Here is a 27,579-nt window from a genome sequence, read left to right on the forward strand (position 1 = left end):
TCCTGACGCATTTACAAACTCGTCTTTCACAGAGTTTGCATGTAAAATGTATCTGCTTTGTTACCAGGTTAATTAATAAGTTACCAGTGCCAATTAATAAGTTACACTGAGTTACACTTCCACACCGGCCATCCAGAGGAGGAAGCTGCCACCGACCACCCTGACCTTCGTGAGGTATGCACTTGTAGCCTGTCCCAGCTGCGACACACACCCACTCACCCGAAACCACGCTAAGATTTTATGTGGCCTGGCGAAATAATGTTCCTTCATTCACCCTCTTCACTATCTCCTCATATGTTACTTCTTCAGGCTTGGAAGGTGACACCCTCATCTCCGACCACCCTGAGGACGACGCCGACCATCCAGAGGACGGAAGGAGGAGCGACTACGCCGAGAGGATACCCGGAGGAACCTCGGAGGAGGAGCTCCGACGCCGAGAGGATACCCGGAGGAATCTCGGAGGAGGAGCTGCGACGCCGAGAGCATTCCCGGAGGAACCTCGGAGGAGGAGCTGCGACGCCGAGAGGATACCCGGAGGAACCTCGGAGGAGGAGCTGCGACGCCGAGAGGATACCCGGATGAACCTCGGAGGAAGAGCTGCGACGCCGAGAGGATACCCGGAGGAACCTCGGAGGAGGAAGACGACGCCGACCATCCAGAGGAGGAAGCTGCCACCGACCACCCTGACCTTCGTGAGGTATGCACTTGTAGCCTGTCCCAGCTGCGACACACACCCACTCACCCGAAACCACACTAAGATTTTATGTGGCCTGGCGAAATAATGTTCCTTCATTCACCCTCTTCACTATCTCCTCGTATGTTACTTCTTCAGGCTTGGAAGGTGACACCCTCATCTCCAACCACCCTGAGGACGACGCCGACCATCCAGAGGACGGAAGGAGGAGCGACAACGCCGAGAGGATACCCGGAGGAACCTCGGAGGAGTAGCTACGACACCGAGAGGATACCCGGAGGAACCTCGGAGGAGTAGCTACGACGCCGAGAGCATTCCCAGACGAACCTCGGAGGAGGAGCTACGACGCCGAGAGGATACCCGGAGGAACCTCGGAGGAGGAAGACGACGCCGACCATCCAGAGGAGGAAGCTGCCACCGACCACCCTGACCTTCGTGAGGTATGCACTTGTAGCCTGTCCCAGCTGCGACACACACCCACTCACCCGAAACCACGCTAAGATTTTATGTGGCCTGGCGAAATAATGTTCCTTCATTCACCCTCTTTACTATCTCCTCGTATGTTACTTCTTCAGGCTTGGAAGGTGACATCCTCATCTCCGACCACCCTGAGGACGACGCCGACCATCCAGAGGACGGAAGGAGGAGCGACGACGCCGAGAGGATACCCGGAGGAACCTCGGAGGAGGAGCTCCGACGCCGAGAGGATACCTGGAGGAACCTCGGAGGAGGAGCTGCGACGCCGAGAGCATTCCCGGAGGAACCTCGGAGGAGGAGCTGCGACGCCGAGAGCATTCCCGGAGGAACCTCAGAGGAGGAGCTGCGACGCCGAGAGGATACCCGGAGGAACCTCGGAGGAGGAGCTCAGACGCCGAGAGGAACCCGGAAGAACCTCGGAGGAGGATCTGTGACGCCGAGAGCATTCCCGGAGGAACCTCGGAGGAGGAGCTGCGATGCCGAGAGTATAGCCGGAGGAACCTCGGAGGAGGAGCTACGACGCCTAGAGGATACCCGGAGGAACCTCCGAGGCGGAGCTACGACGCCGAGAGGAATCCCGGAGGAACCGCGGAGGGGGAGCTACGACGCCGAGAGGATAACCGGAGGAACCTCGGAGGAGGAGCTACGACGCCTAGAGGATACCCGGAGGAACCTCGGAGGAGGAGCTGCGACGCCGAGAGGATAACCGGAGGAACCTCGGAGGAGGAGCTGCGAAGCCCAGAGCATTCCCGGAGGAACCTCGGAGGAGGAGCTGCGACGCCGAGAGGATACCCGGAGGAACCTCGGAGGAGGAGCTACGACGCTGAGATGATACCCGGAGGAACCTCGGAGGAGTAGCTACGACGCCGAGAGGATACCCGGAAGAACCTCGGAGGAGTAGCTACGACGCCGAGAGCATTCCCAGACGAACCTCGGAGGAGGAAGACGACGCCGAGAGGATACCCGGAGAAACCTCGGATTAGGAAGACGACGCCGACCATCCAGAGGAGGAAGCTGCCACCGACCACCCTGACCTTCGTGAGGTATGCACTTGTAGCCTGTCCCAGCTGCGACACACACCCACTCACCCGAAACCACGCTAAGATTTTATGTGGCCTGGCGAAATAATGTTCCTTCATTCACCCTCTTCACTATCTCATCGTATGTTACTTCTTCAGGCTTGGAAGGTGACACCCTCATCTCCGACCACCCTGAGGACGACGCCGACCATCCAGAGGACGGAAGGAGGAGCGACAACGCCGAGAGGATACCCGGAGGAACCTCAGAGGCCGAGCTATGACGCCGAGAGGATTCCCGGAGGAACCTCGGAGGCGGAGCTACGACGCCAAGGATACCCGGAGGAACCTCGGAGGAGGATCTGTGATGCCGAGAGCATTCCCGGAGGAACCTCGGAGGAGGAGCTGCGATGCCGAGAGTATAGCCGGAGGAACCTCGGAGGAGGAGCTGCGATGCCCAGAGCATTCCCAGAGGAACCTCGGAGGAGGAGCTGCGACGCCGAGAGGATACCCGGAGGAACCTCAGAGGAGGAGCTACGACGCCGAGAGGATACCCGGAGGAACCTCGGAGGAGTAGCTACGACGCCGAGAGGTTACCCGGAGGAACCTCGGAGGAGTAGCTACGACGCCGTGAGCATTCCCAGACGAACCTCGGAGGAGGAGCTACGACGCCGAGAGGATACCCGGAGGAACCTCGGAGGAGGAAGACGACGCCGACCATCCAGAGGAGGAAGCTGCCACCGACCACCCTGACCTTCATGAGGTATGCACTTGTAGCCTGTCCCAGCTGCGACACACACCCACTCACCTGAAACCACGCTAAGATTTTATGTGGCCTGGCGAAATAATGTTCCTTCATTCACCCTCTTCACTATCTCCTCGTATGTTACTTCTTCAGGCTTGGAAGGTGACACCCTCATCTCCGACCACCCTGAGGACGACGCCGACCATCCAGAGGACGGAAGGAGGAGCGACAATGCCGAGAGGATACCTGGAGGAACCTCGGAGGCGGAGCTACGACGCCGAGAGGATTCCCGGAGGAACCTCGGAGGAGGAGCTGCGACGCCGAGAGGATACCCGGAGGAACCTCGGAGGAGGAGCTACGACGCCGAGAGGATACCCGGAGGAACCTCGGAGGAGGAGCTACGACGCCGAGAGGATACCCGGAGGAACGTCGGAGGAGTAGCTACGACGCCGAGAGCATTCCCAGACGAACCTCGGAGGAGGAAGACGACGCCGAGAGGATACCCGGAGGAACCTCGGAGGAGGAAGACGACGCCGAGAGGATACCCGGAGGAACCTCGGAGGAGGAAGACGACGCCGACCATCCAGAGGAGGAAGCTGCCACCGACCACCCTGACCTTCGTGAGGTATGCACTTGTAGCCTGTCCCAGCTGCGACACACACCCACTCACCCGAAACCACGCTAAGATTTTATGTGGCCTGGCGAAATAATGTTCCTTCATTCACCCTCTTCACTATCTCCTCGTATGTTACTTCTTCAGGCTTGGAAGGTGACACCCTCATCTCCGACCACTCTGAGGACGACGCCGACCATCCAGAGGACGGAAGGAGGAGCGACGACGCCGAGAGGATACCCGGAGGAACCTCGGAGGAGGAGCTGCGACGCCGAGAGCATTCCCGGAGGAACCTCGGAGGAGGGGCTGCGACGACGAGAGGATACCCGGAGGAACCTCGGAGGAGGAGCTGCGACGCCGAGAGGATACTCGGAGGAGGAGCTGCGACGCCGAGAGGATACCCGGAGGAACCTCGGAGGAGGAGCTGCAACGCCGAGAGGATACTCGGAGGAGGAGCTGCGACGCCGAGAGGATACCCGGATGAACTTCGGAGGAGGAGCTGCGACGCCGAGAGGATACCCGGAGGAACCTCGGAGGAGGAAGACGACGCCGACCATCCAGAGGAGGAAGCTGCCACCGACCACCCTGACCTTCGTGAGGTATGCACTTGTAGCCTGTCCCAGCTGCGACACACACCCACTCACCCGAAACCACGCTAAGATTTTATGTGGCCTGGCGAAATAATGTTCCTTCATTCACCCTCTTCACTATCTCCTCGTATGTTACTTCTTCAGGCTTGGAAGGTGACACCCTCATCTCCGACCACCCTGAGGACGACGCCGACCATCCAGAGGACGGAAGGAGGAGCGACAATGCCGAGAGGATACCCGGAGGAACCTCGGAGGCGGAGCTACGACGCCGAGAGGATACCCGGAGGAACCTCGGAGGCCGAGCTATGACGCCGAGAGGATTCCCGGAGGAACCTCGGAGGCGGAGCTACGACGCCGAGAGGATACCCAGAGGAACCTCGGAGGAGGAGCTCCGACGCCGAGAGGATACCCGGAGGAACCTCGGAGGAGGAGCTCCGACGCCGAGAGGATACCCGGAGGAACCTCGGAGGCGGAGCTACGACGCCGAGAGGATACCCGGAGGAACCTCGGAGGCCGAGCTATGACTCCGAGAGGATTCCCGGAGGAACCTCGGAGGCGGAGCTACAACGCCGAAAGGATACCCGGAGGAACCTCGGAGGAGGAGCTCCGACGCCGAGAGGATACCCGGAGGAACCTCGGAGGAGGAGCTGCGACGCCGAGAGCATTCCCGGAGGAACCTCGGAGGAGGAGCTGCGACGCCGAGAGCATTCCCGGAGGAACCTCGGAGGAGGAGCTGCGACGCTGAGAGCATTCCCGGAGGAACCTCGGAGGAGGAGCTGCGACGCCGAGCGGATACCCGGAGGAACCTCGGAGGAGGAGCTCAGACGCCGAGAGGATACCCGGAGGAACCTCGGAGGAGTAGCTTCGACGCCGAGAGCATTCCCAGACGATCCTCGGAGGAGGAGCTGCGACGCCGAGAGCATTCCCGGAGGAACCTCGGAGGAGGAGCTGCGACGCCCAGAGCATTCCCGGAGGAACCTCGGAGGTGGAGCTGCGACGCCGAGAGGATACCCGGAGGAACCTCGGAGGAGGAGCTACGACGCCGAGAGGATACCCGGAGGAACCTCGGAGGAGTAGCTACGACGCCGAGAGGATACCCGGAGGAACCTCGGAGGAGGAGCTGCGACGCCGAGAGCATTCCCGGAGGAACCTCGGAGGAGGAGCTGCGACGCCGAGAGGATACCCGGAGGAACCTCGGAGGAGGAGCTGCGACGCCGAGAGGATACCCGGATGAACCTCGGAGGAGGAGCTGCGACGCCGAGAGGATACCCGGAGGAACCTCGGAGGAGGAAGACGACGCCGACCATCCAGAGGAGGAAGCTGCCACCGACCACCCTGACCTTCGTGAGGTATGCACTTGTAGACTGTCCCAGCTGCGACACACACCCACTCACCCGAAACCACGCTAAGATTTTATGTGGCCTGGCGAAATAATGTTCCTTCATTCACCCTCTTCACTATCTCCTCGTATGTTACTTCTTCAGGCTTGGAAGGTGACACCCTCATCTCCAACCACCCTGAAGACGACGCCGACCATCCAGAGGACGGAAGGAGGAGCGACAACGCCGAGAGGATACCCGGAGGAACCTCGAAGGCGGCGCTACGACACCGAGAGGATACCCGGAGGAACCTCGGAGGCCGAGCTATGACGCCGAGAGGATTCCCGGAGGAACCTCGGAGGCGGAGCTACGACGCCGAGAGGATACCCGGAGGAACCTCGGAGGCGGAGCTACGACGCCGAGAGGATACCCGGAGGAACCTCGGAGGAGGAGCTACGACGCCGAGAGGAACCCGGAAGAACCTCGGAGGAGGATCTGTGACGCCGAGAGCATTCCCGGAGGAACCTCGGAAGAGGAGCTGCGATGCCGAGTATAGCCGGAGGAACCTCGGAGGAGGAGCTACGACACCGAAAGGATACCCGGAGGAACCTTCGAGGCGGAGCTACGACGCCGAGAGGATACCCGGAGGAACCTCGGAGGCGGAGCTACGACGCCGAGAGGATTCCCGGAGGAACCTCGGAGGAGGAGCTGCGACGCCGAGAGGATACCCAGAGGAACCTCGGAGGAGGAGCTACGACGCCGAGAGGATACCCGGAGGAACCTCGGAGGAGGAGCTACGACGCCGAGAGGATACCCGGAGGAACGTCGGAGGAGTAGCTACGACGCCGAGAGCATTCCCAGACGAACCTCGGAGGAGGAAGACGACGCCGAGAGGATACCCGGAGGAACCTCGGAGGAGGAAGACGACGCCGAGAGGATACCCGGAGGAACCTCGGAGGAGGAAGACGACGCCGACCATCCAGAGGAGGAAGCTGCCACCGACCACCCTGACCTTCGTGAGGTATGCACTTGTAGCCTGTCCCAGCTGCGACACACACCCACTCACCCGAAACCACGCTAAGATTTTATGTGGCCTGGCGAAATAATGTTCCTTCATTCACCCTCTTCACTATCTCCTCGTATGTTACTTCTTCAGGCTTGGAAGGTGACACCCTCATCTCCGACCACCCTGAGGACGACGCCGACCATCCAGAGGACGGAAGGAGGAGCGACAATGCCGAGAGGATACCCGGAGGAACCTCGGAGGAGGAGCTGCAACGCCGAGAGGATACTCGGAGGAGGAGCTCCGACGCCGAGAGGATACCCGGAGGAACCTCGGAGGAGGAGCTCCGACGCCGAGAGGATACCCGGAGGAACCTCGGAGGCGGAGCTACGACGCCGAGAGGATAACCGGAGGAACCTCGGAGGCCGAGCTATGACGCCGAGAGGATTCCCGGAGGAACCTCGGAGGCGGAGCTACAACGCCGAAAGGATACCCGGAGGAACCTCGGAGGAGGAGCTCCGACGCCGAGAGGATACCCGGAGGAACCTCGGAGGAGGAGCTGCGACGCCGAGAGCATTCCCGGAGGAACCTCGGAGGAGGAGCTGCGACGCTGAGAGCATTCCCGGAGGAACCTCGGAGGAGGAGCTGCGACGCTGAGAGCATTCCCGGAGGAACCTCGGAGGAGGAGCTGCGACGCCGAGAGGATACCCGGAGGAACCTCGGAGGAGGAGCTCAGACGCCGAGAGGATACCCGGAGGAACCTCGGAGGAGTAGCTTCGACGCCGAGAGCATTCCCAGACGATCCTCGGAGGAGGAGCTGCGACGCCGAGAGCATTCCCGGAGGAACCTCGGAGGAGGAGCTGCGACGCCCAGAGCATTCCCGGAGGAACCTCGGAGGCGGAGCTGCGACGCCGAGAGGATACCCGGAGGAACCTCGGAGGAGGAGCTGCGACGCCGAGAGGATACCCGGAGGAACCTCGGAGGAGGAGCTGCGACGCCGAGAGGATACCCGGATGAACCTCGGAGGAGGAGCTGCGACGCCGAGAGGATACCCGGAGGAACCTCGGAGGAGGAAGACGACGCCGACCATCCAGAGGAGGAAGCTGCCACCGACCACCCTGACCTTCGTGAGGTATGCACTTGTAGACTGTCCCAGCTGCGACACACACCCACTCACCCGAAACCACGCTAAGATTTTATGTGGCCTGGCGAAATAATGTTCCTTCATTCACCCTCTTCACTATCTCCTCGTATGTTACTTCTTCAGGCTTGGAAGGTGACACCCTCATCTCCGACCACCCTGAGGACGACGCCGACCATCCAGAGGACGGAAGGAGGAGCGACAATGCCGAGAGGATACCCGGAGGAACCTCGGAGGCGGAGCTACGACGCCGAGAGGATACCCGGAGGAACCTCGGAGGCCGAGCTATGACGCCGAGAGGATTCCCGGAGGAACCTCGGAGGCGGAGCTACGACGCCGAGAGGATACCCAGAGGAACCTCGGAGGAGGAGCTCCGACGCCGAGAGGATACCCGGAGGAACCTCGGAGGAGGAGCTCCGACGCCGAGAGGATACCCGGAGGAACCTCGGAGGCGGAGCTACGACGCCGAGAGGATACCCGGAGGAACCTCGGAGGCCGAGCTATGACTCCGAGAGGATTCCCGGAGGAACCTCGGAGGCGGAGCTACAACGCCGAAAGGATACCCGGAGGAACCTTGGAGGAGGAGCTCCGACGCCGAGAGGATACCCGGAGGAACCTCGGAGGAGGAGCTGCGACGCCGAGAGCATTCCCGGAGGAACCTTGGAGGAGGAGCTGCGATGCCGAGAGCATTCCCGGAGGAACCTCGGAGGAGGAGCTGCGACGCTGAGAGCATTCCCGGAGGAACCTCGGAGGAGGAGCTGCGACGCCGAGAGGATACCCGGAGGAACCTCGGAGGAGGAGCTCAGACGCCGAGAGGATACCCGGAGGAACCTCGGAGGAGGAGCTCCGACGCCGAGAGGATACCCGGAGGAACCTCGGAGGAGGAGCTGCGACGCCGAGAGCATTCCCGGAGGAACCTCGGAGGAGGAGCTGCGACGCTGAGAGCATTCCCGGAGGAACCTCGGAGGAGGAGCTGCGACGCTGAGAGCATTCCCAGACGATCCTCAGAGGAGGAGCTGCGACGCCGAGAGCATTCCCGGAGGAACCTCGGAGGAGGAGCTGCGATGCCCAGAGCATTCCCGGAGGAACCTCGGAGGTGGAGCTGCGACGCCGAGAGGATACCCGGAGGAACCTCGGAGGAGGAGCTACGACGCCGAGAGGATACCCGGAGGAACCTCGGAGGAGTAGCTACGACGCCGAGAGGATACCCGGAGGAACCTCGGAGGAGGAGCTGCGACGCCGAGAGCATTCCCGGAGGAACCTCGGAGGAGGAGCTGCGACGCCGAGAGGATACCCGGAGGAACCTCGGAGGAGGAGCTGCGACGCCGAGAGGATACCCGGATGAACCTCGGAGGAGGAGCTGCGACGCCGAGAGGATACCCGGAGGAACCTCGGAGGAGGAAGACGACGCCGACCATCCAGAGGAGGAAGCTGCCACCGACCACCCTGACCTTCGTGAGGTATGCACTTGTAGACTGTCCCAGCTGCGACACACACCCACTCACCCGAAACCACGCTAAGATTTTATGTGGCCTGGCGAAATAATGTTCCTTCATTCACCCTCTTCACTATCTCCTCGTATGTTACTTCTTCAGGCTTGGAAGGTGACACCCTCATCTCCAACCACCCTGAGGACGACGCCGACCATCCAGAGGACGGAAGGAGGAGCGACAACGCCGAGAGGATACCCGGAGGAACCTCGAAGGCGGCGCTACGACACCGAGAGGATACCCGGAGGAACCTCGGAGGCCGAGCTATGACGCCGAGAGGATTCCCAGAGGAACCTCGGAGGCGGAGCTACGACGCCGAGAGGATACTCGGAGGCGGAGCTACGACGCCGAGAGGATACCCGGAAGAACCTCGGAGGAGGATCTGTGACGCCGAGAGCATTCCCGGAGGAACCTCGGAGGAGGAGCTGCGATGCCGAGTATAGCCGGAGGAACCTCGGAGGAGGAGCTACGACACCGAAAGGATACCCGGAGGAACCTTCGAGGCGGAGCTACGACGCCGAGAGGATACCCGGAGGAACCTCGGAGGCGGAGCTACGACGCCGAGAGGATTCCCGGAGGAACCTCGGAGGAGGAGCTGCGACGCCGAGAGGATACCCGGAGGAACCTCGGAGGAGGAGCTACGACGCCGAGAGGATACCCGGAGGAACCTCGGAGGAGGAGCGACGACGCCGAGAGGATACCCGGAGGAACGTCGGAGGAGTAGCTACGACGCCGAGAGCATTCCCAGACGAACCTCGGAGGAGGAAGACGACGCCGAGAGGATACCCGGAGGAACCTCGGAGGAGGAAGACGACGCCGAGAGGATACCCGGAGGAACCTCGGAGGAGGAAGACGACGCCGACCATCCAGAGGAGGAAGCTGCCACCGACCACCCTGACCTTCGTGAGGTATGCACTTGTAGCCTGTCCCAGCTGCGACACACACCCACTCACCCGAAACCACGCTAAGATTTTATGTGGCCTGGCGAAATAATGTTCCTTCATTCACCCTCTTCACTATCTCCTCGTATGTTACTTCTTCAGGCTTGGAAGGTGACACCCTCATCTCCGACCACCCTGAGGACGACGCCGACCATCCAGAGGACGGAAGGAGGAGCGACGCCGCCGAGAGGATACCCGGAGGAACCTCGGAGGAGGAGCTCCGACGCCGAGAGGATACCCGGAGGAACCTCGGAGGAGGAGCTGCGACGCCGAGAGCATTCCCGGAGGAACCTCGGAGGAGGGGCTGCGACGACGAGAGGATACCCGGAGGAACCTCGGAGGAGGAGCTGCGACGCCGAGAGGATACTCGGAGGAGGAGCTGCGACGCCGAGAGGATACCCGGATGAACTTCGGAGGAGGAGCTGCGACGCCGAGAGGATACCCGGAGGAACCTCGGAGGAGGAGCTGCAACGCCGAGAGGATACTCGGAGGAGGAGCTGCGACGCCGAGAGGATACCCGGATGAATTTCGGAGGAGGAGCTGCGACGCCGAGAGGATACCCGGAGGAACCTCGGAGGAGGAAGACGACGCCGACCATCCAGAGGAGGAAGCTGCCACCGACCACCCTGACCTTCGTGAGGTATGCACTTGTAGCCTGTCCCAGCTGCGACACACACCCACTCACCCGAAACCACGCTAAGATTTTATGTGGCCTGGCGAAATAATGTTCCTTCATTCACCCTCTTCACTATCTCCTCGTATGTTACTTCTTCAGGCTTGGAAGGTGACACCCTCATCTCCGACCACACTGAGGACGACGCCGACCATCCAGAGGACGGAAGGAGGAGCGACAATGCCGAGAGGATACCCGGAGGAACCTCGGAGGCGGAGCTACGACGCCGAGAGGATACCCGGAGGAACCTCCAACTTATTCCTCCAAATTCCAAATTCCAACTTATTTCCTGGAAATCCTGGCAGTGTCCATATGTTTATACCTCTCCCACCCCCCCCCCCCCTTCACATGCCTCCCCCCCTTCACATGCCTCCCCCCCAAAGCCCTCTCCCTCCCACAGATCTCTCGATGTCTCCATGTCTCTCGGTCCCTGCTCTCAAATGTTGTGTTTGTGTCCTTCCCCCTCTCTCCCCATCTTGTCTACCGCTCCCGATGTTATTTGTTTTATGTGTCTGTTTGTCTTTCTGTGTGATTAATGTTCGCTCTTTCACGAGCCTCGATATTGTATACAAAAACAAAAAACAAAAAAAAACAAAAAAAAACCTCGGAGGCCGAGCTATGACGCCGAGAGGATTCCCGGAGGAACCTCGGAGGCGGAGCTACGACGCCGAGAGGATACCCAGAGGAACCTCGGAGGAGGAGCTGCGACGCTGAGAGCATTCCCGGAGGAACCTCGGAGGAGGAGCTGCGACGCCGAGAGCATTCCCGGAGGAACCTCGGAGGAGGAGCTGCGACGCTGAGAGCATTCCCGAAGGAACCTCGGAGGAGGAGCTGCGACGCCGAGAGGATACCCGGAGGAACCTCGGAGGAGGAGCTCAGACGCCGAGAGGATACCCGGAGGAACCTCGGAGGAGTAGCTTCGACGCCGAGAGCATTCCCAGACGATCCTCGGAGGAGGAGCTGCGACGCCGAGAGCATTCCCGGAGGAACCTCGGAGGAGGAGCTGCGACGCCCAGAGCATTCCCGGAGGAACCTCGGAGGCGGAGCTGCGACGCCGAGAGGATACCCGGAGGAACCTCGGAGGAGGAGCTACGACGCCGATAGGATACCCGGAGGAACCTCGGAGGAGTAGCTACGACGCCGAGAGGATACCCGGAGGAACCTCGGAGGAGGAGCTGCGACGCCGAGAGCATTCCCGGAGGAACCTCGGAGGAGGAGCTGCGACGCCGAGAGGATACCCGGAGGAACCTCGGAGGAGGAGCTGCGACGCCGAGAGGATATCCGGATGAACCTCGGAGGAGGAGCTGCGACGCCGAGAGGATACCCGGAGGAACCTCGGAGGAGGAAGACGACGCCGACCATCCAGAGGAGGAAGCTGCCACCGACCACCCTGACCTTCGTGAGGTATGCACTTGTAGACTGTCCCAGCTGCGACACACACCCACTCACCCGAAACCACGCTAAGATTTTATGTGGCCTGGCGAAATAATGTTCCTTCATTCACCCTCTTCACTATCTCCTCGTATGTTACTTCTTCAGGCTTGGAAGGTGACACCCTCATCTCCAACCACCCTGAGGACGACGCCGACCATCCAGAGGACAGAAGGAGGAGCGACAACGCCGAGAGGATACCCGGAGGAACCTCGAAGGCGGCGCTACGACACCGAGAGGATACCCGGAGGAACCTCGGAGGCCGAGCTATGACGCCGAGAGGATTCCCGGAGGAACCTCGGAGGCGGAGCTACGACGCCGAGAGGATACCCGGAGGAACCTCGGAGGCGGAGCTACGACGCCGAGAGGATACCCGGAGGAACCTCGGAGGAGGAGCTACGACGCCGAGAGGAACCCGGAAGAACCTCGGAGGAGGATCTGTGACGCCGAGAGCATTCCCGGAGGAACCTCGGAGGAGGAGCTGCGATGCCGAGTATAGCCGGAGGAACCTCGGAGGAGGAGCTACGACACCGAAAGGATACCCGGAGGAACCTTCGAGGCGGAGCTACGACGCCGAGAGGAATCCCGGAGGAACCTCGGAGGGGGAGCTACGACGCCGAGAGGATACCCGGAGGAACCTCGTAGGAGCAGCTACGACGCCGAGAGGATACCCGGAGGAACCTCGGAGGAGGAGCTGCGACGCCGAGAGCATTCCCGGAGGAAGCTCGGAGGAGGAGCTGCGACGCCCAGAGCATTCCCGGAGGAACCTCGGAGGCGGAGCTGCGACGCCGAGAGGATACCCGGAGGAACCTCGGAGGAGGAGCTACGACGCCGAGAGGATACCCGGAGGAACCTCGGAGGAGTAGCTACGACGCCGAGAGGATACCCGGAGGAACCTCGGAGGAGTAGCTACGACGCCGAGAGGATACCCGGAGGAACCTCGGAGGAGTAGCTACGACGCCGAGAGCATTCCCAGACGAACCTCGGAGGAGGAGCTACGACGCCGAGAGGATACCCGGAGGAACCTCGGAGGAGGAAGACGACGCCGACCATCCAGAGGAGGAAGCTGCCACCGACCACCCTGACCTTCGTGAGGTATGCACTTGCAGCCTGTCCCAGCTGCGACACACACCCACTCACCCGAAACTACGCTAAGATTTTATGTGGCCTGGCGAAATAATGTTCCTTCATTCACCCTCTTCACTATCTCCTCGTATGTTACTTCTTCAGGCTTGGAAGGTGACACCCTCATCTCTGACCACCCTGAGGACGACGCCGACCATCCAGAGGACGGAAGGAGGAGTGACGACGCCGAGAGGATACCCGGAGGAACCTCGGACGAGGAGCTCCGACGCCGAGAGGATACCCGGAGGAACCTCGGAGGAGGAGCTGCGACGCCGAGAGCATTCCTGGAGGAACCTCGGAGGAGGAGCTGTGACGCCGAGAGGATACCCGGAGGAACCTCGGAGGAGGAGCTGCGACGCCGAGAGCATTCCCGGAGGAACCTCGGAGGAGGAGCTGCGACGCCGAGAGCATTCCCGGAGGAACCTCGGAGGAGGAGCTGCGACGCCGAGAGCATTCCCGGAGGAACCTCGGAGGAGGAGCTGCGACGCCGAGAGCATTCCCGGAGGAACCTCGGAGGAGGAGCTGCGACGCCGAGAGCATTCCCGGAGGAACCTCGGAGGAGGATCTGTGACGCTGAGAGCATTCCCGGAGGAACCTCGGAGGAGGAGCTGCGATGCCGAGAGTATAGCCGGAGGAACCTCGGAGGAGGAGCTACGACGCCGAGAGGATACCCGGAGGAACCTCCGAGGCGGAGCTACGACGCCGAGAGGAATCCCGGAGGAACCGCGGAGGGGGAGCTACGATGCCGAGAGGATACCCGGAGGAACCTCGGAGGAGGAGCTCCGACGCCGAGAGGATACCCGGAGGAACCTCGGAGGAGGAGCTGCGACGCCGAGAGCATTCCCGGAGGAACCTCGGAGGAGGAGCTGCGACGCCGAGAGCATTCCCGGAGGAACCTCGGAGGAGGAGCTGCGACGCTGAGAGCATTCCCGGAGGAACCTCGGAGGAGGAGCTGCGACGCCGAGAGGATACCCGGAGGAACCTCGGAGGAGGAGCTCAGACGCCGAGAGGATACCCGGAGGAACCTCGGAGGAGTAGCTTCGACGCCGAGAGCATTCCCAGACGATCCTCGGAGGAGGAGCTGCGACGCCGAGAGCATTCCCAGACGATCCTCGGAGGAGGAGCTGCGATGCCGAGAGTATAGCCGGAGGAACCTCGGAGGAGGAGCTACGACGCCGAGAGGATACCCGGAGGAACCTCCGAGGCGGAGCTACGACGCCGAGAGGAATCCCGTAGGAACCGCGGAGGGGGAGCTACGACGCCGAGAGGATACCCGGAGGAACCTCGGAGGAGGAGCTACGACGCCTAGAGGATACCCGGAGGAACCTCGGAGGAGGAGCTGCGACGCCGAGGGCATTCCCGGAGGAACCTCGGAGGAGGAGCTGCGAAGCCCAGAGCATTCCCGGAGGAACCTCGGAGGAGGAGCTGCGACGCCGAGAGGATACCCGGAGGAACCTCGGAGGAGGAGCTACGACGCTGAGATGATACCCGGAGGAACCTCGGAGGAGTAGCTATGACGCCGAGAGGATACCCGGAAGAACCTCGGAGGAGGAGCTACGACGCTGAGATGATACCCGGAGGAACCTCGGAGGAGTAGCTATGACGCCGAGAGGATACCCGGAGGAACCTCGGAGGAGGAAGACGACGCCGAGAGGATACCCGGAGGAACCTCGGAGGAGGAAGACGACGCCGACCATCCAGAGGAGGAAGCTGCCACCGACCACCCTGACCTTCGCGAGGTATGCACTTGTAGCCTGTCCCAGCTGCGACATACACCCACTCACCCGAAACCACGCTAAGATTTTATGTGGCCTGGCGAAATAATGTTCCTTCATTCACCCTCTTCACTATCTCCTCGTATGTTACTTCTTCAGGCTTGGAAGGTGACACCCTCATCTCCAACCACCCTGAGGACGACGCCGACCATCCAGAGGACGGAAGGAGGAGCTGTGACGCCGAGAGGATACCCGGAGGAACCTCGGAGGAGTAGCTACAACGCCGAGAGCATTCCCAGACGAACCTCGGAGGAGGAAGACGACGCCGAGAGGATACCCGGAGGAACCTCGGAGGAGGAAGACGACGCCGAGAGGATACCCGGAGGAACCTCGGAGGAGGAAGACGACGCCGAGAGGATACCCGGAGGAACCTCGGAGGAGGAAGACGACGCCGAGAGGATACCCGGAGGAACCTCGGAGGAGGAGCTGCGACGCCGAGAGGATACCCGGAGGAACCTCGGAGGAGGAGCTCCGACGCCGAGAGGATACCCGGAGGAACCTCGGAGGAGGAGCTGCGACGCCGAGAGGATACCCGGAGGAACCTCGGAGGAGGAGCTGCGACGCCGAGAGGATACCCGGATGAACTTCGGAGGAGGAGCTGCGACGCCGAGAGGATACCCGGAGGAACCTCGGAGGAGGAAGACGATGCCGACCATCCAGAGGAGGAAGCTGCCACCGACCACCCTGACCTTCGCGAGGTATGCACTTATAGCCTGTCCCAGCTGCGACACACACCCACTCACCCGAAACCACGCTAAGATTTTATGTGGCCTGGCGAAATAATGTTCCTTCATTCACCCTCTTCACTATCTCCTCGTATGTTACTTCTTCAGGCTTGGAAGGTGACACCCTCATCTCCGACCACCCTGAGGACGACGCCGACCATCCAGAGGACGGAAGGAGGAGCGACAACGCCGAGAGGATACCCGGAGGAACCTCGGAGGCGGAGCTACGACGCCGAGAGGATACCCGGAGGAACCTCGGAGGAGTAGCTACGACGCCGAGAGCATTCCCAGACGAACCTCGGAGGAGGAAGACGACGCCGAGAGGATACCCGGAGGAACCTCGGAGGAGGAAGACGACGCCGAGAGGATACCCGGGGGAACCTCGGAGGAGGAAGACGACGCCGACCATCCAGAGGAGGAAGCTGCCACCGACCACCCTGACCTTCGCGAGGTATGCACTTGTAGCCTGTCCCATCTGCGACACACACCCACTCACCCGAAACCACGCTAAGATTTTATGTGGCCTGGCGAAATAATGTTCCTTCATTCACCCTCTTCACTATCTCCTCGTATGTTACTTCTTCAGGCTTGGAAGGTGACACCCTCATCTCCGACCACCCTGAGGACGACGCCGACCATCCAGAGGACGGAAGGAGGAGTGACGACGCCGAGTGGATACCCGGAGGAACCTCGGAGGAGGAGCTCCGACGCCGAGAGGATACCCGGAGGAACCTCGGAGGAGGAGCTGCGACGCCGAGAGGATACCCGGAGGAACCTCGGAGGAGTAGCTACGACGCCGAGAGCATTCCCAGACGAACCTCGGAGGAGGAAGACGACGCCGAGAGGATACCCGGAGGAACCTCGGAGGAGGAAGACGATGCCGAGAGGATACCCGGAGGAACCTCGGAGGAGGAAGACGACGCCGAGAGGATACCCGGAGGAACCTCGGAGGCGGAGCTACGACGCCGAGAGGATACCCGGAGGAACCTCGGAGGCCGAGCTATGACGCCGAGAGGATTCCCGGAGGAACCTCGGAGGCGGAGCTACGACGCCCAGAGGATACCCGGAGGAACCTCGGAGGCCGAGCTATGACGCCGAGAGGATTCCCGGAGGAACCTCGGAGGCGGAGCTATGACGCCGAGAGGATACCCGGAGGAACCTCGGAGGAGGAGCTCCGACGCCGAGAGGATACCCGGAGGAACCTCGGAGGAGGAGCTCCGACGCCGAGAGGATACCCGGAGGAACCTCGGAGGCGGAGCTACGATGCCGAGAGGATACCCGGAGGAACCTCGGAGGCCGAGCTATGACGCCGAGAGGATTCCCGGAGGAACCTCGGAGGCGGAGCTACGACGCCGAGAGGATACCCGGAGGAACCTCAGAGGAGGAGCTCCGACGCCGAGAGGATACCCGGAGGAACCTCGGAGGAGGATCTGTGACGCCGAGAGCATTCCCGGAGGCACCTCGGAGGAGGAGCTGCGATGCCGAGAGTATAGCCGGAGGAACCTCGGAGGCGGAGCTACGACGCCGAGAGGAATCCCGGAGGAACCGCGGAGGGGGAGCTACGACGCCGAGAGGATACCCGGAGGAACCTCGGAGGAGGAGCTTCGACGCCGAGAGACTACCCGGAGGAACCTCGGAGGAGGAGCTGCGACGCCGAGAGCATTCCCGGAGGAACCTCGGAGGAGCTGCGACGCCCAGAGCATTCCCGGAGGAACCTCGGAGGAGGAGCTACGACGCCGAGAGGATACCCGGAGGAACCGCGGAGGGGGAGCTACGACGCCGAGAGGATACCCGGAGGAACCTCGGATGGGGAAGACGACGCCGACCATCCAGAGGAGGAAGCTGCCACCGACCACCCTGACCTTCGTGAGGTATGCACTTGTAGCCTGTCCCAGCTGCGACACACACCCACTCACCCGAAACCACGCTAAGATTTTATGTGGCCTGGCGAAATAATGTTCCTTCATTCACCCTCTTCACTATCTCCTCGTATGTTACTTCTTCAGGCTTGGAAGGTGACACCCTCATCTCCGACCACCCTGAGGACGACGCCGACCATCCAGAGGACGGAAGGAGGAGCGTCGACGCCGAGAGCATTCCCGGAGGAACCTCGGAGGAGGAGCTGCGACGCTGAGAGCATTCCCGGAGGAACCTCGGAGGAGGAGCTGCGACGCCGAGAGGATACCCGGAGGAACCTTGGAGGAGGATCTGTGACGCCGAGAGCATTCCCAGAGGAACCTCGGAGGAGGAGCTGCGATGCCGAGAGTATAGCCGGAGGAACCTCGGAGGAGGAGCTACGACGCCGAGAGGATACCCGGAGGAACCTCGGAGGAGGAGCTACGACGCCGAGAGCATTCCCAGACGAACCTCGGAGGAGGAAGACGACGCCGAGAGGATACCCGGGGGAACCTCGGAGGAGGAAGACGACGCCGACCATCCAGAGGAGGAAGCTGCCACCGACCACCCTGACCTTCACGAGGTATGCACTTGTAGCCTGTCCCAGCTGCGACACACACCCACTCACCCGAAACCACGCTAAGATTTTATGTGGCCTGGCGAAATAATGTTCCTTCATTCACCCTCTTCACTATCTCCTCGTATGTTACTTCTTCAGGCTTGGAAGGTGACACCCTCATCTCCGACCACCCTGAGGACGACGCCGACCATCCAGAGGACGGAAGGAGGAGCGACGACGCCGAGTGGATACCCGGAGGAACCTCGGAGGAGGAGCTCCGACGCCGAGAGGATACCCGGAGGAACCTCGGAGGAGGAGCTGCGACGCCGAGAGCATTCCCGGAGGAACCTCGGAGGAGGAGTTGCGACGCCGAGAGGATACCCGGAGGAACCTCGGAGGCGGAGCTACGACGCCTAGAGGATACCCCGAGGAACCTCGGAGGAGGAGCTCCGACGCCGAGAGGATACCTGGAGGAACCTCGGAGGCGGAGCTACGACGCCGAGAGGATACCCGGAGGAACCTCGGAGGCCGAGCTATGACGCCGAGAGGATTCCCGGAGGAACCTCGGAGGCGGAGCTACGACACCGAGAGGATACCCGGAGGAACCTCGGAGGAGGAGCTCCGACGCCGAGAGGATACCCGGAGGAACCTCGGAGGAGGAGCTCCGACTCCGAGAGGATACCCAGAGGAACCTCGGAGGCGGAGCTACGACGCCGAGAGGATACCCGGAGGAACCTCGGAGGCCGAGCTATGACGCCGAGAGGATTCCCGGAGGAACCTCGGAGGCGGAGCTACGACGCCGAGAGGATACCCGGAGGAACCTCGGAGGAGGAGCTCCGACGCCGAGAGGATACCCGGAGGAACCTCGGAGGAGGAGCTACGACGCCGAGAGGAATCCCGGAGGAACCTCGGAGGGGGAGCTACGACGCCCAGAGCATTCCCGGAGGAACCTCGGAGGAGGAGCTGCGACGCCGAGAGGATACCCGGAGGAACCTCGGAGGAGGAGCTACGACGCCGAGAGGATACCCGGAGGAACCTCGGAGGAGGAGCTACGACGCCGAGAGGATACCCGGAGGAACCTCGGAGGAGGAGCTACGACGCCGAGAGGATACCCGGAGGAACCTCGGAGGAGGAGCTGCGATGCCGAGAGCATTCCCGGAGGAACCTCGGAGGAGGAGCTGCGACGCCCAGAGCATTCCCGGAGGAACCTCGGAGGAGGAGCTGCGACGCCGAGAGGATACCCGGAGGAACCTCGGAGGAGGAGCTACGACGCCGAGAGGATACCCGGAGGAACCTCGGAGGAGGAGCTACGACGCCGAGAGGATACCCGGAGGAACCTCGGAGGAGTAGCTACGACGCCGAGAGGATACCCGGAGGAACCTCGGAGGAGTAGCTACGACGCCGAGAGCATTCCCAGACGAACCTCGGAGGACGAAGACGACGCCGAGACGATACCCGGAGGAACCTCGGAGGAGGAAGACTACGCCGACCATCCAGAGGAGGAAGCTGCCACCGACCACCCTGACCTTCGCGAGGTATGCACTTGTAGCCTGTCCCAGCTGCGACACACACCCACTCACCCGAAACCACGCTAAGATTTTATGTGGCCTGGCGAAATAATGTTCCTTCATTCACCCTTTTCACTATCTCCTCGTATGTTACTTCTTCAGGCTTGGAAGGTGACACCCTCATCTCCGACCACCCTGAGGACGACGCCGACCATCCAGAGGACGGAAGGAGGAGCGACGACGCCGAGAGGATACCCGGAGGAACCTCGGAGGAGGAGCTGCGACTCCGAGAGCATTCCCGGAGGAACCTCGGAGGAGGAGCTGTGACGCCGAGAGGATACCCGGAGGAACCTCGGAGGAGTAGCTACAACGCCGAGAGCATTCCCAGACGAACCTCGGAGGAGGAAGACGACGCCGAGAGGATACCCGGAGGAACCTCGGAGGAGGAAGACGACGTCGAGAGGATACCCGGAGGAACCTCGGAGGAGGAAGACGACGCCGACCATCCAGAGGAGGAAGCTGCCACCGACCACCCTGACCTTCGTGAGGTATGCACTTGTAGCCTGTCCCAGCTGCGACACACACCCACTCACCCGAAACCACGCTAAGATTTTATGTGGCCTGGCGAAATAATGTTCCTTCATTCACCCTCTTCACTATCTCCTCGTATGTTACTTATTCAGGCTTGGAAGGTGACACCCTCATCTCCGACCACCCTGAGGACGACGCCGACCATCCAGAGGACGGAAGGAGGAGCGACGACGCCGAGAGGATACCCGGAGCAACCTCGGAGGAGGAGCTCCGACGCCGAGAGGATACCCGGAGGAACCTCGGAGGAGGAGCTGCGACGCCGAGAGGATACCCGGAGGAACCTCGGAGGAGGAGCTGCGATGCCGAGAGGATACTCGGAGGAGGAGCTGCGACGCCGAGAGGATACCCGGAGGAACCTCGGAGGAGGAGCTGCGACGCCGAGAGGATACCCGGATGAACTTCGGAGGAGGAGCTGCGACGCCGAGAGGATACCCGGAGGAACCTCGGAGGAGGAAGACGATGCCGACCATCCAGAGGAGGAAGCTGCCACCGACCACCCTGACCTTCGTGAGGTATGCACTTATAGCCTGTCCCAGCTGCGACACACACCCACTCACCCGAAACCACGCTAAGATTTTATGTGGCCTGGCGAAATAATGTTCCTTCATTCACCCTCTTCACTATCTCCTCGTATGTTACTTCTTCAGGCTTGGAAGGTGACACCCTCATCTCCGACCACCCTGAGGACGACGCCGACCATCCAGAGGACGGAAGGAGGAGCGACAACGCCGAGAGGATACCCGGAGGAACCTCGGAGGAGGAGCTCCGACGCCGAGAGGATACCCGGAGGAACCTCGGAGGAGGAGCTGCAACGCCGAGAGGATACCCGGAGGAACCTCGGAGGAGTAGCTACGACGCCGAGAGCATTCCCAGACGAACCTCGGAGGAGGAAGACGACGCCGAGAGGATACCCGGAGGAACCTCGGAGGAGGAAGACGACGCCGAGAGGATACCCGGAGGAACCTCGGAGGCGGAGCTACGACGCCGAGAGGATACCCGGAGGAACCTCGGAGGCCGAGCTATGACGCCGAGAGGATTCCCGGAGGAACCTCGGAGGCGGAGCTACGACGCCCAGAGGATACCCGGAGGAACCTCGGAGGCCGAGCTATGACGCCGAGAGGATTCCCGGAGGAACCTCGGAGGCGGAGCTATGACGCCGAGAGGATACCCGGAGGAACCTCGGAGGAGGAGCTCCGACGCCGAGAGGATACCCGGAGGAACCTCGGAGGAGGAGCTCCGACGCCAAGAGGATACCCGGAGGAACCTCGGAGGCGGAGCTACGATGCCGAGAGGATACCCGGAGGAACCTCGGAGGCCGAGCTATGACTCCGAGAGGATTCCCAGAGGAACCTCGGAGGCGGAGCTACGACGCCGAGAGGATACCCGGAGGAACCTCGGAGGAGGAGCTCCGACGCCGAGAGGATACCCGGAGGAACCTCGGAGGAGGAGCTCCGACGCCGAGAGGATACCCGGAGGAACCTCGGAGGCGGAGCTACGACGCCGAGAGGATACCCGGAGGAACCTCGCAGGCCGAGCTATGACGCCGAGAGGATTCCCGGAGGAACCTCGGAGGCGGAGCTACGACGCCGAGAGGATACCCGGAGGAACCTCGGAGGAGGAGCTTCGACGCCGAGAGGATACACGGAGGAACCTCGGAGGAGGAGCTACGACGCCGAGAGGAATCCCGGAGGAACCTCGGAGGGGGAGCTACGATGCCCAGAGCATTCCCGGAGGAACCTCGGAGGAGCAGCTAAGACGCCGAGAGGATACCCTGAGGAACCTCCGAGGCGGAGCTACGACGCCGAGAGGAATCCCGGAGGAACCTCGGAGGGGGAGCTACGACGCCCAGAGCATTCCCGGAGGAACCTCGGAGGAGGAGCTGCGACGCCGAGAGGATACCCGGAGGAACCTCGGAGGAGGAGCTATGACGCCGAGAGGATACCCGGAGGAACCTCGGAGGAGGAGCTACGACGCCGAGAGGATACCCGGAGGAACCTCGGAGGAGGAGCTGCGACGCCGAGAGCATTCCCGGAGGAACCTCGGAGGAGGAGCTGCGACGCCCAGAGCATTCCCGGAGGAACCTCGGAGGAGGAGCTGCGACGTCGAGAGGATACCCGGAGGAACCTCGGAGGAGGAGCTACGACGCCGAGAGGATACCCGGAGGAACCTCGGAGGAGGAGCTACGACGCCGAGAGGATACCCGGAGGAACCTCGGAGGAGTAGCTACGACGCCGAGAGCATTCCCAGACGAACCTCGGAGGAGGAAGACGACGCCGAGAGGATACCCGGAGGAACCTCGGAGGAGGAAGACGCCGCCGAGAGGATACCCGGGGGAACCTCGGAGGAGGAAGACGACGCCGACCATCCAGAGGAGGAAGCTGCCACCGACCACCCTGACCTTCGCGAGGTATGCACTTGTAGCCTGTCCCAGCTGCGACACACACCCACTCACCCGAAACCACGCTAAGATTTTATGTGGCCTGGCGAAATAATGTTCCTTCATTCACCCTCTTCACTATCTCCTCGTATGTTACTTCTTCAGGCTTGGAAGGTGACACCCTCATCTCCGACCACCCTGAGGACGACGCTGACCATCCAGAGGACGGAAGGAGGAGCGACGACGCCGAGAGGATACCCGGAGGAACCTCGGAGGAGGAGCTCCGATGCCGAGAGGATACCCCGAGGAACCTCGGAGGAGGAGCTGCGACGCCGAGAGCATTCCCGGAGGAACCTCGGAGGAGGAGCTGCGACGCCGAGAGGATACCCGGAGGAACCTCGGAGGAGGAAGACGACGCCGACCATCCAGAGGAGGAAGCTGCCACCGACCACCCTGACCTTCGTGAGGTATGCACTTGTAGCCTGTCCCAGCTGCGACACACACCCACTCACCCGAAACCACGCTAAGATTTTATGTGGCCTGGCGAAATAATGTTCCTTCATTCACCCTCTTCACTATCTCCTCGTATGTTACTTCTTCAGGCTTGGAAGGTGACACCCTCATCTCCGACCACCCTGAGGACGACGCCGACCATCCAGAGGACGGAAGGAGGAGCGACAACGCCGAGAGGATACCCGGAGGAACCTCGGAGGCGGAGCTACGACGCCGAGAGGATACCCGGAGGAACCTCGGAGGCCGAGCTATGACGCCGAGAGGATTCCCGGAGGAACCTCGGAGGTGGAGCTACGACGCCGAGAGGATACCCAGAGGAACCTCGGAGGAGGAGCTCCGACGCGGAGAGGATACCCGGAGGAACCTCGGAGGAGGAGCTCCGACGCCGAGAGGATACCCGGAGGAACCTCGGAGGCGGAGCTACGACGCCGAGAGGATACCCCGGAGGAACCTCGGAGGAGGAGCTGCGAAGCCCAGAGCATTCCCGGAGGAACCTCGGAGGAGGAGCTGCGACGCCGAGAGGATACCCGGAGGAACCTCGGAGGAGGAGCTACGACGCTGAGATGATACCCGGAGGAACCTCGGAGGAGTAGCTATGACGCCGAGAGGATACCCGGAAGAACCTCGGAGGAGTAGCTACGACGCCGAGAGCATTCCCAGACGAACCTCGGAGGAGGAAGACGACGCCGAGAGGATACCCGGAGGAACCTCGGAGGAGGAAGACGACGCCGACCATCCAGAGGAGGAAGCTGCCACCGACCACCCTGACCTTCGTGAGGTATGCACTTGTAGCCTGTCCCAGCTGCGACACACACCCACTCACCCGAAACCACGCTAAGATTTTATGTGGCCTGGCGAAATAATGTTCCTTCATTCACCCTCTTCACCATCTCCTCGTATGTTACTTCTTCAGGCTTGGAAGGTGACACCCTCATCTCCGACCACCCTGAGGACGACGCCGACCATCCAGAGGACGGAAGGAGGAGCGACGACGCCGAGAGGATACCCGGACGAACCTCGGAGGAGGAGCTCCGACGCCGAGAGGATACCCGGAGGAACCTCGGAGGAGGAGCTGCGACGCCGAGAGCATTCCCGGAGGAACCTCGGAGGAGGAGCTGCGACGCCGAGAGGATACCCGGAGGAACCTCGGAGGAGGAGCTTCGACGCCGAGAGGATACCCGGAGGAACCTCGGAGGAGGAGCTGCGACGCCGAGAGGATACCCGGATGAACCTCGGAGGAGGAGCTGCGACGCCGAGAGGATACCCGGAGGAACCTCGGAGGAGGAAGACGACGCCGAGAGGATACCCGGAGGAACCTCGGAGGAGGAAGACGACGCCGAGAGGATACCCGGAGGAACCTCGGAGGAGGAAGACGACGCCGAGAGGATACCCGGAGGAACCTCGGAGGCCGAGCTATGACGCCGAGAGGATTCCCGGAGGAACCTCGGAGGCGGAGCTACAACGCCGAAAGGATACCCGGAGGAACCTCGGAGGAGGAGCTCCGACGCCGAGAGGATACCCGGAGGAACCTCGGAGGAGGAGCTGCGACGCCGAGAGCATTCCCGGAGGAACCTCGGAGGAGGAGCTGCGACGCTGAGAGCATTCCCGGAGGAACCTCGGAGGAGGAGCTGCGACGCTGAGAGCATTCCCGGAGGAACCTCGGAGGAGGAGCTGCGACGCCGAGAGGATACCCGGAGGAACCTCGGAGGAGGAGCTCAGACGCCGAGAGGATACCCGGAGGAACCTCGGAGGAGTAGCTTCGACGCCGAGAGCATTCCCAGACGATCCTCGGAGGAGGAGCTGCGACGCCGAGAGCATTCCCGGAGGAACCTCGGAGGAGGAGCTGCGACGCCCAGAGCATTCCCGGAGGAACCTCGGAGGCGGAGCTGCGACGCCGAGAGGATACCCGGAGGAACCTCGGAGGAGGAGCTGCGACGCCGAGAGGATACCCGGAGGAACCTCGGAGGAGGAGCTGCGACGCCGAGAGGATACCCGGATGAACCTCGGAGGAGGAGCTGCGACGCCGAGAGGATACCCGGAGGAACCTCGGAGGAGGAAGACGACGCCGACCATCCAGAGGAGGAAGCTGCCACCGACCACCCTGACCTTCGTGAGGTATGCACTTGTAGCCTGTCCCAGCTGCGACACACACCCACTCACCCGAAACCACGCTAAGATTTTATGTGGCCTGGCGAAATAATGTTCCTTCATTCACCCTCTTCACTATCTCCTCGTATGTTACTTCTTCAGGCTTGGAAGGTGACACCCTCATCTCCGACCACCCTGAGGACGACGCCGACCATCCAGAGGATGGAAGGAGGAGCGTCGACGCCGAGAGGATACCCGGAGGAACCTCGGAGGAGGAGCTCCGACGCCGAGAGGATACCCGGAGGAACCTCGGAGGAGGAGCTGCGACGCCGAGAGCATTCCCGGAGGAACCTCGGAGGAGGAGCTGCGACGCTGAGAGCATTCCCGGAGGAACCTCGGAGGAGGAGCTGCGACGCTGAGAGCATTCCCGGAGGAACCTCGGAGGAGGAGCTGCGACGCCGAGAGCATTCCCGGAGGAACCTCGGAGGAGGAGCTGCGACGCCGAGAGGATACCCGGAGGAACCTCGGAGGAGGAGCTGCGACGCCGAGAGGATACCCGGATGAACCTCGGAGGAAGAGCTGCGACGCCGAGAGGATACCCGGAGGAACCTCGGAGGAGGAAGACGACGCCGACCATCCAGAGGAGGAAGCTGCCACCGACCACCCTGACCTTCGTGAGGTATGCACTTGTAGCCTGTCCCAGCTGCGACACACACCCACTCACCCGAAACCACGCTAAGATTTTATGTGGCCTGGCGAAATAATGTTCCTTCATTCACCCTCTTCACTATCTCCTCGTATGTTACTTCTTCAGGCTTGGAAGGTGACACCCTCATCTCCAACCACCCTGAGGACGACGCCGACCATCCAGAGGACGGAAGGAGGAGCGACAACGCCGAGAGGATACCCGGAGGAACCTCGGAGGAGTAGCTACGACCCCGAAAGGATACCCGGAGGAACCTCGGAGGAGTAGCTACGACGCCGAGAGCATTCCCAGACGAACCTCGGAGGAGGAGCTACGACGCCGAGAGGATACCCGGAGGAACCTCGGAGGAGGAAGACGACGCCGACCATCCAGAGGAGGAAGTTGCCACCGACCACCCTGACCTTCGTGAGGTATGCACTTGTAGCCTGTCCCAGCTGCGACACACACCCACTCACCCGAAACCACGCTAAGATTTTATGTGGCCTGGCGAAATAATGTTCCTTCATTCACCCTCTTTACGATCTCCTCGTATGTTACTTCTTCAGGCTTGGAAGGTGACACCCTCATCTCCGACCACCCTGAGGACGACGCCGACCATCCAGAGGACGGAAAGAGGAGCAACGACGCCGAGAGGATACCCGGAGGAACCTCGGAGGAGGAGCTCCGACGCCGAGAGGATACCCGGAGGAACCTCGGAGGAGGAGCTGCGACGCCGAGAGCATTCCCGGAGGAACCTCGGAGGAGGAGCTGCGACGCCGAGAGCATTCCCGGAGGAACCTCGGAGGAGGAGCTGCGACGCCGAGAGCATTCCCGGAGGAACCTCGGAGGAGGAGCTGCGACGCCGAGAGCATTCCCGGAGGAACCTCGGAGGAGGAGCTGCGACGCCGAGAGGATACCCGGAGGAACCTCGGAGGAGGAGCTCAGATGCCGAGAGGAACCCGGAAGAACCTCGGAGGAGGATCTGTGACGCCGAGAGCATTCCCGGAGGAACCTCGGAGGAGGAGCTGCGATGCCGAGAGTATAGCCAGAGGAACCTCGGAGGAGGAGCTACGACGCCGAGAGGATACCTGGAGGAACCTCCGAGGCGGAGCTACGACGCCGAGAGGAATCCCGGAGGAACCGCGGAGGGGGAGCTACGACGCTGAGAGGATACCCGGAGGAACCTCGGAGGAGGAGCTACGACGCCGAGAGGATACCCGGAGGAACCTCGGAGGAGGAGCTACGACGCTGAGATGATACCCGGAGGAACCTCGGAGGAGTAGCTACGATGCCGAGAGGATACCCGGAAGAACCTCGGAGGAGTAGCTACGACGCCGAGAGCATTCCCAGACGAACCTCGGAGGAGGAAGACGATGCCGAGAGGATACCCGGAGAAACCTCGGAGGAGGAAGACGACGCCGACCATCCAGAGGAGGATGCTGCCACCGACCACCCTGACCTTCGTGAGGTATGCACTTGTAGCCTGTCCCAGCTGCGACACACACCCACTCACCCGAAACCACGCTAAGATTTTATGTGGCCTGGCGAAATAATGTTCCTTCATTCACCCTCTTCACTATCTCCTCGTATGTTACTTCTTCAGG

Source organism: Myxine glutinosa, chromosome 10 (assembly GCF_964187855.1).
Source record: "Myxine glutinosa chromosome 10, kmMyxGlut1.1, whole genome shotgun sequence".
Classification (NCBI taxonomy): domain Eukaryota; kingdom Metazoa; phylum Chordata; class Myxini; order Myxiniformes; family Myxinidae; genus Myxine; species Myxine glutinosa.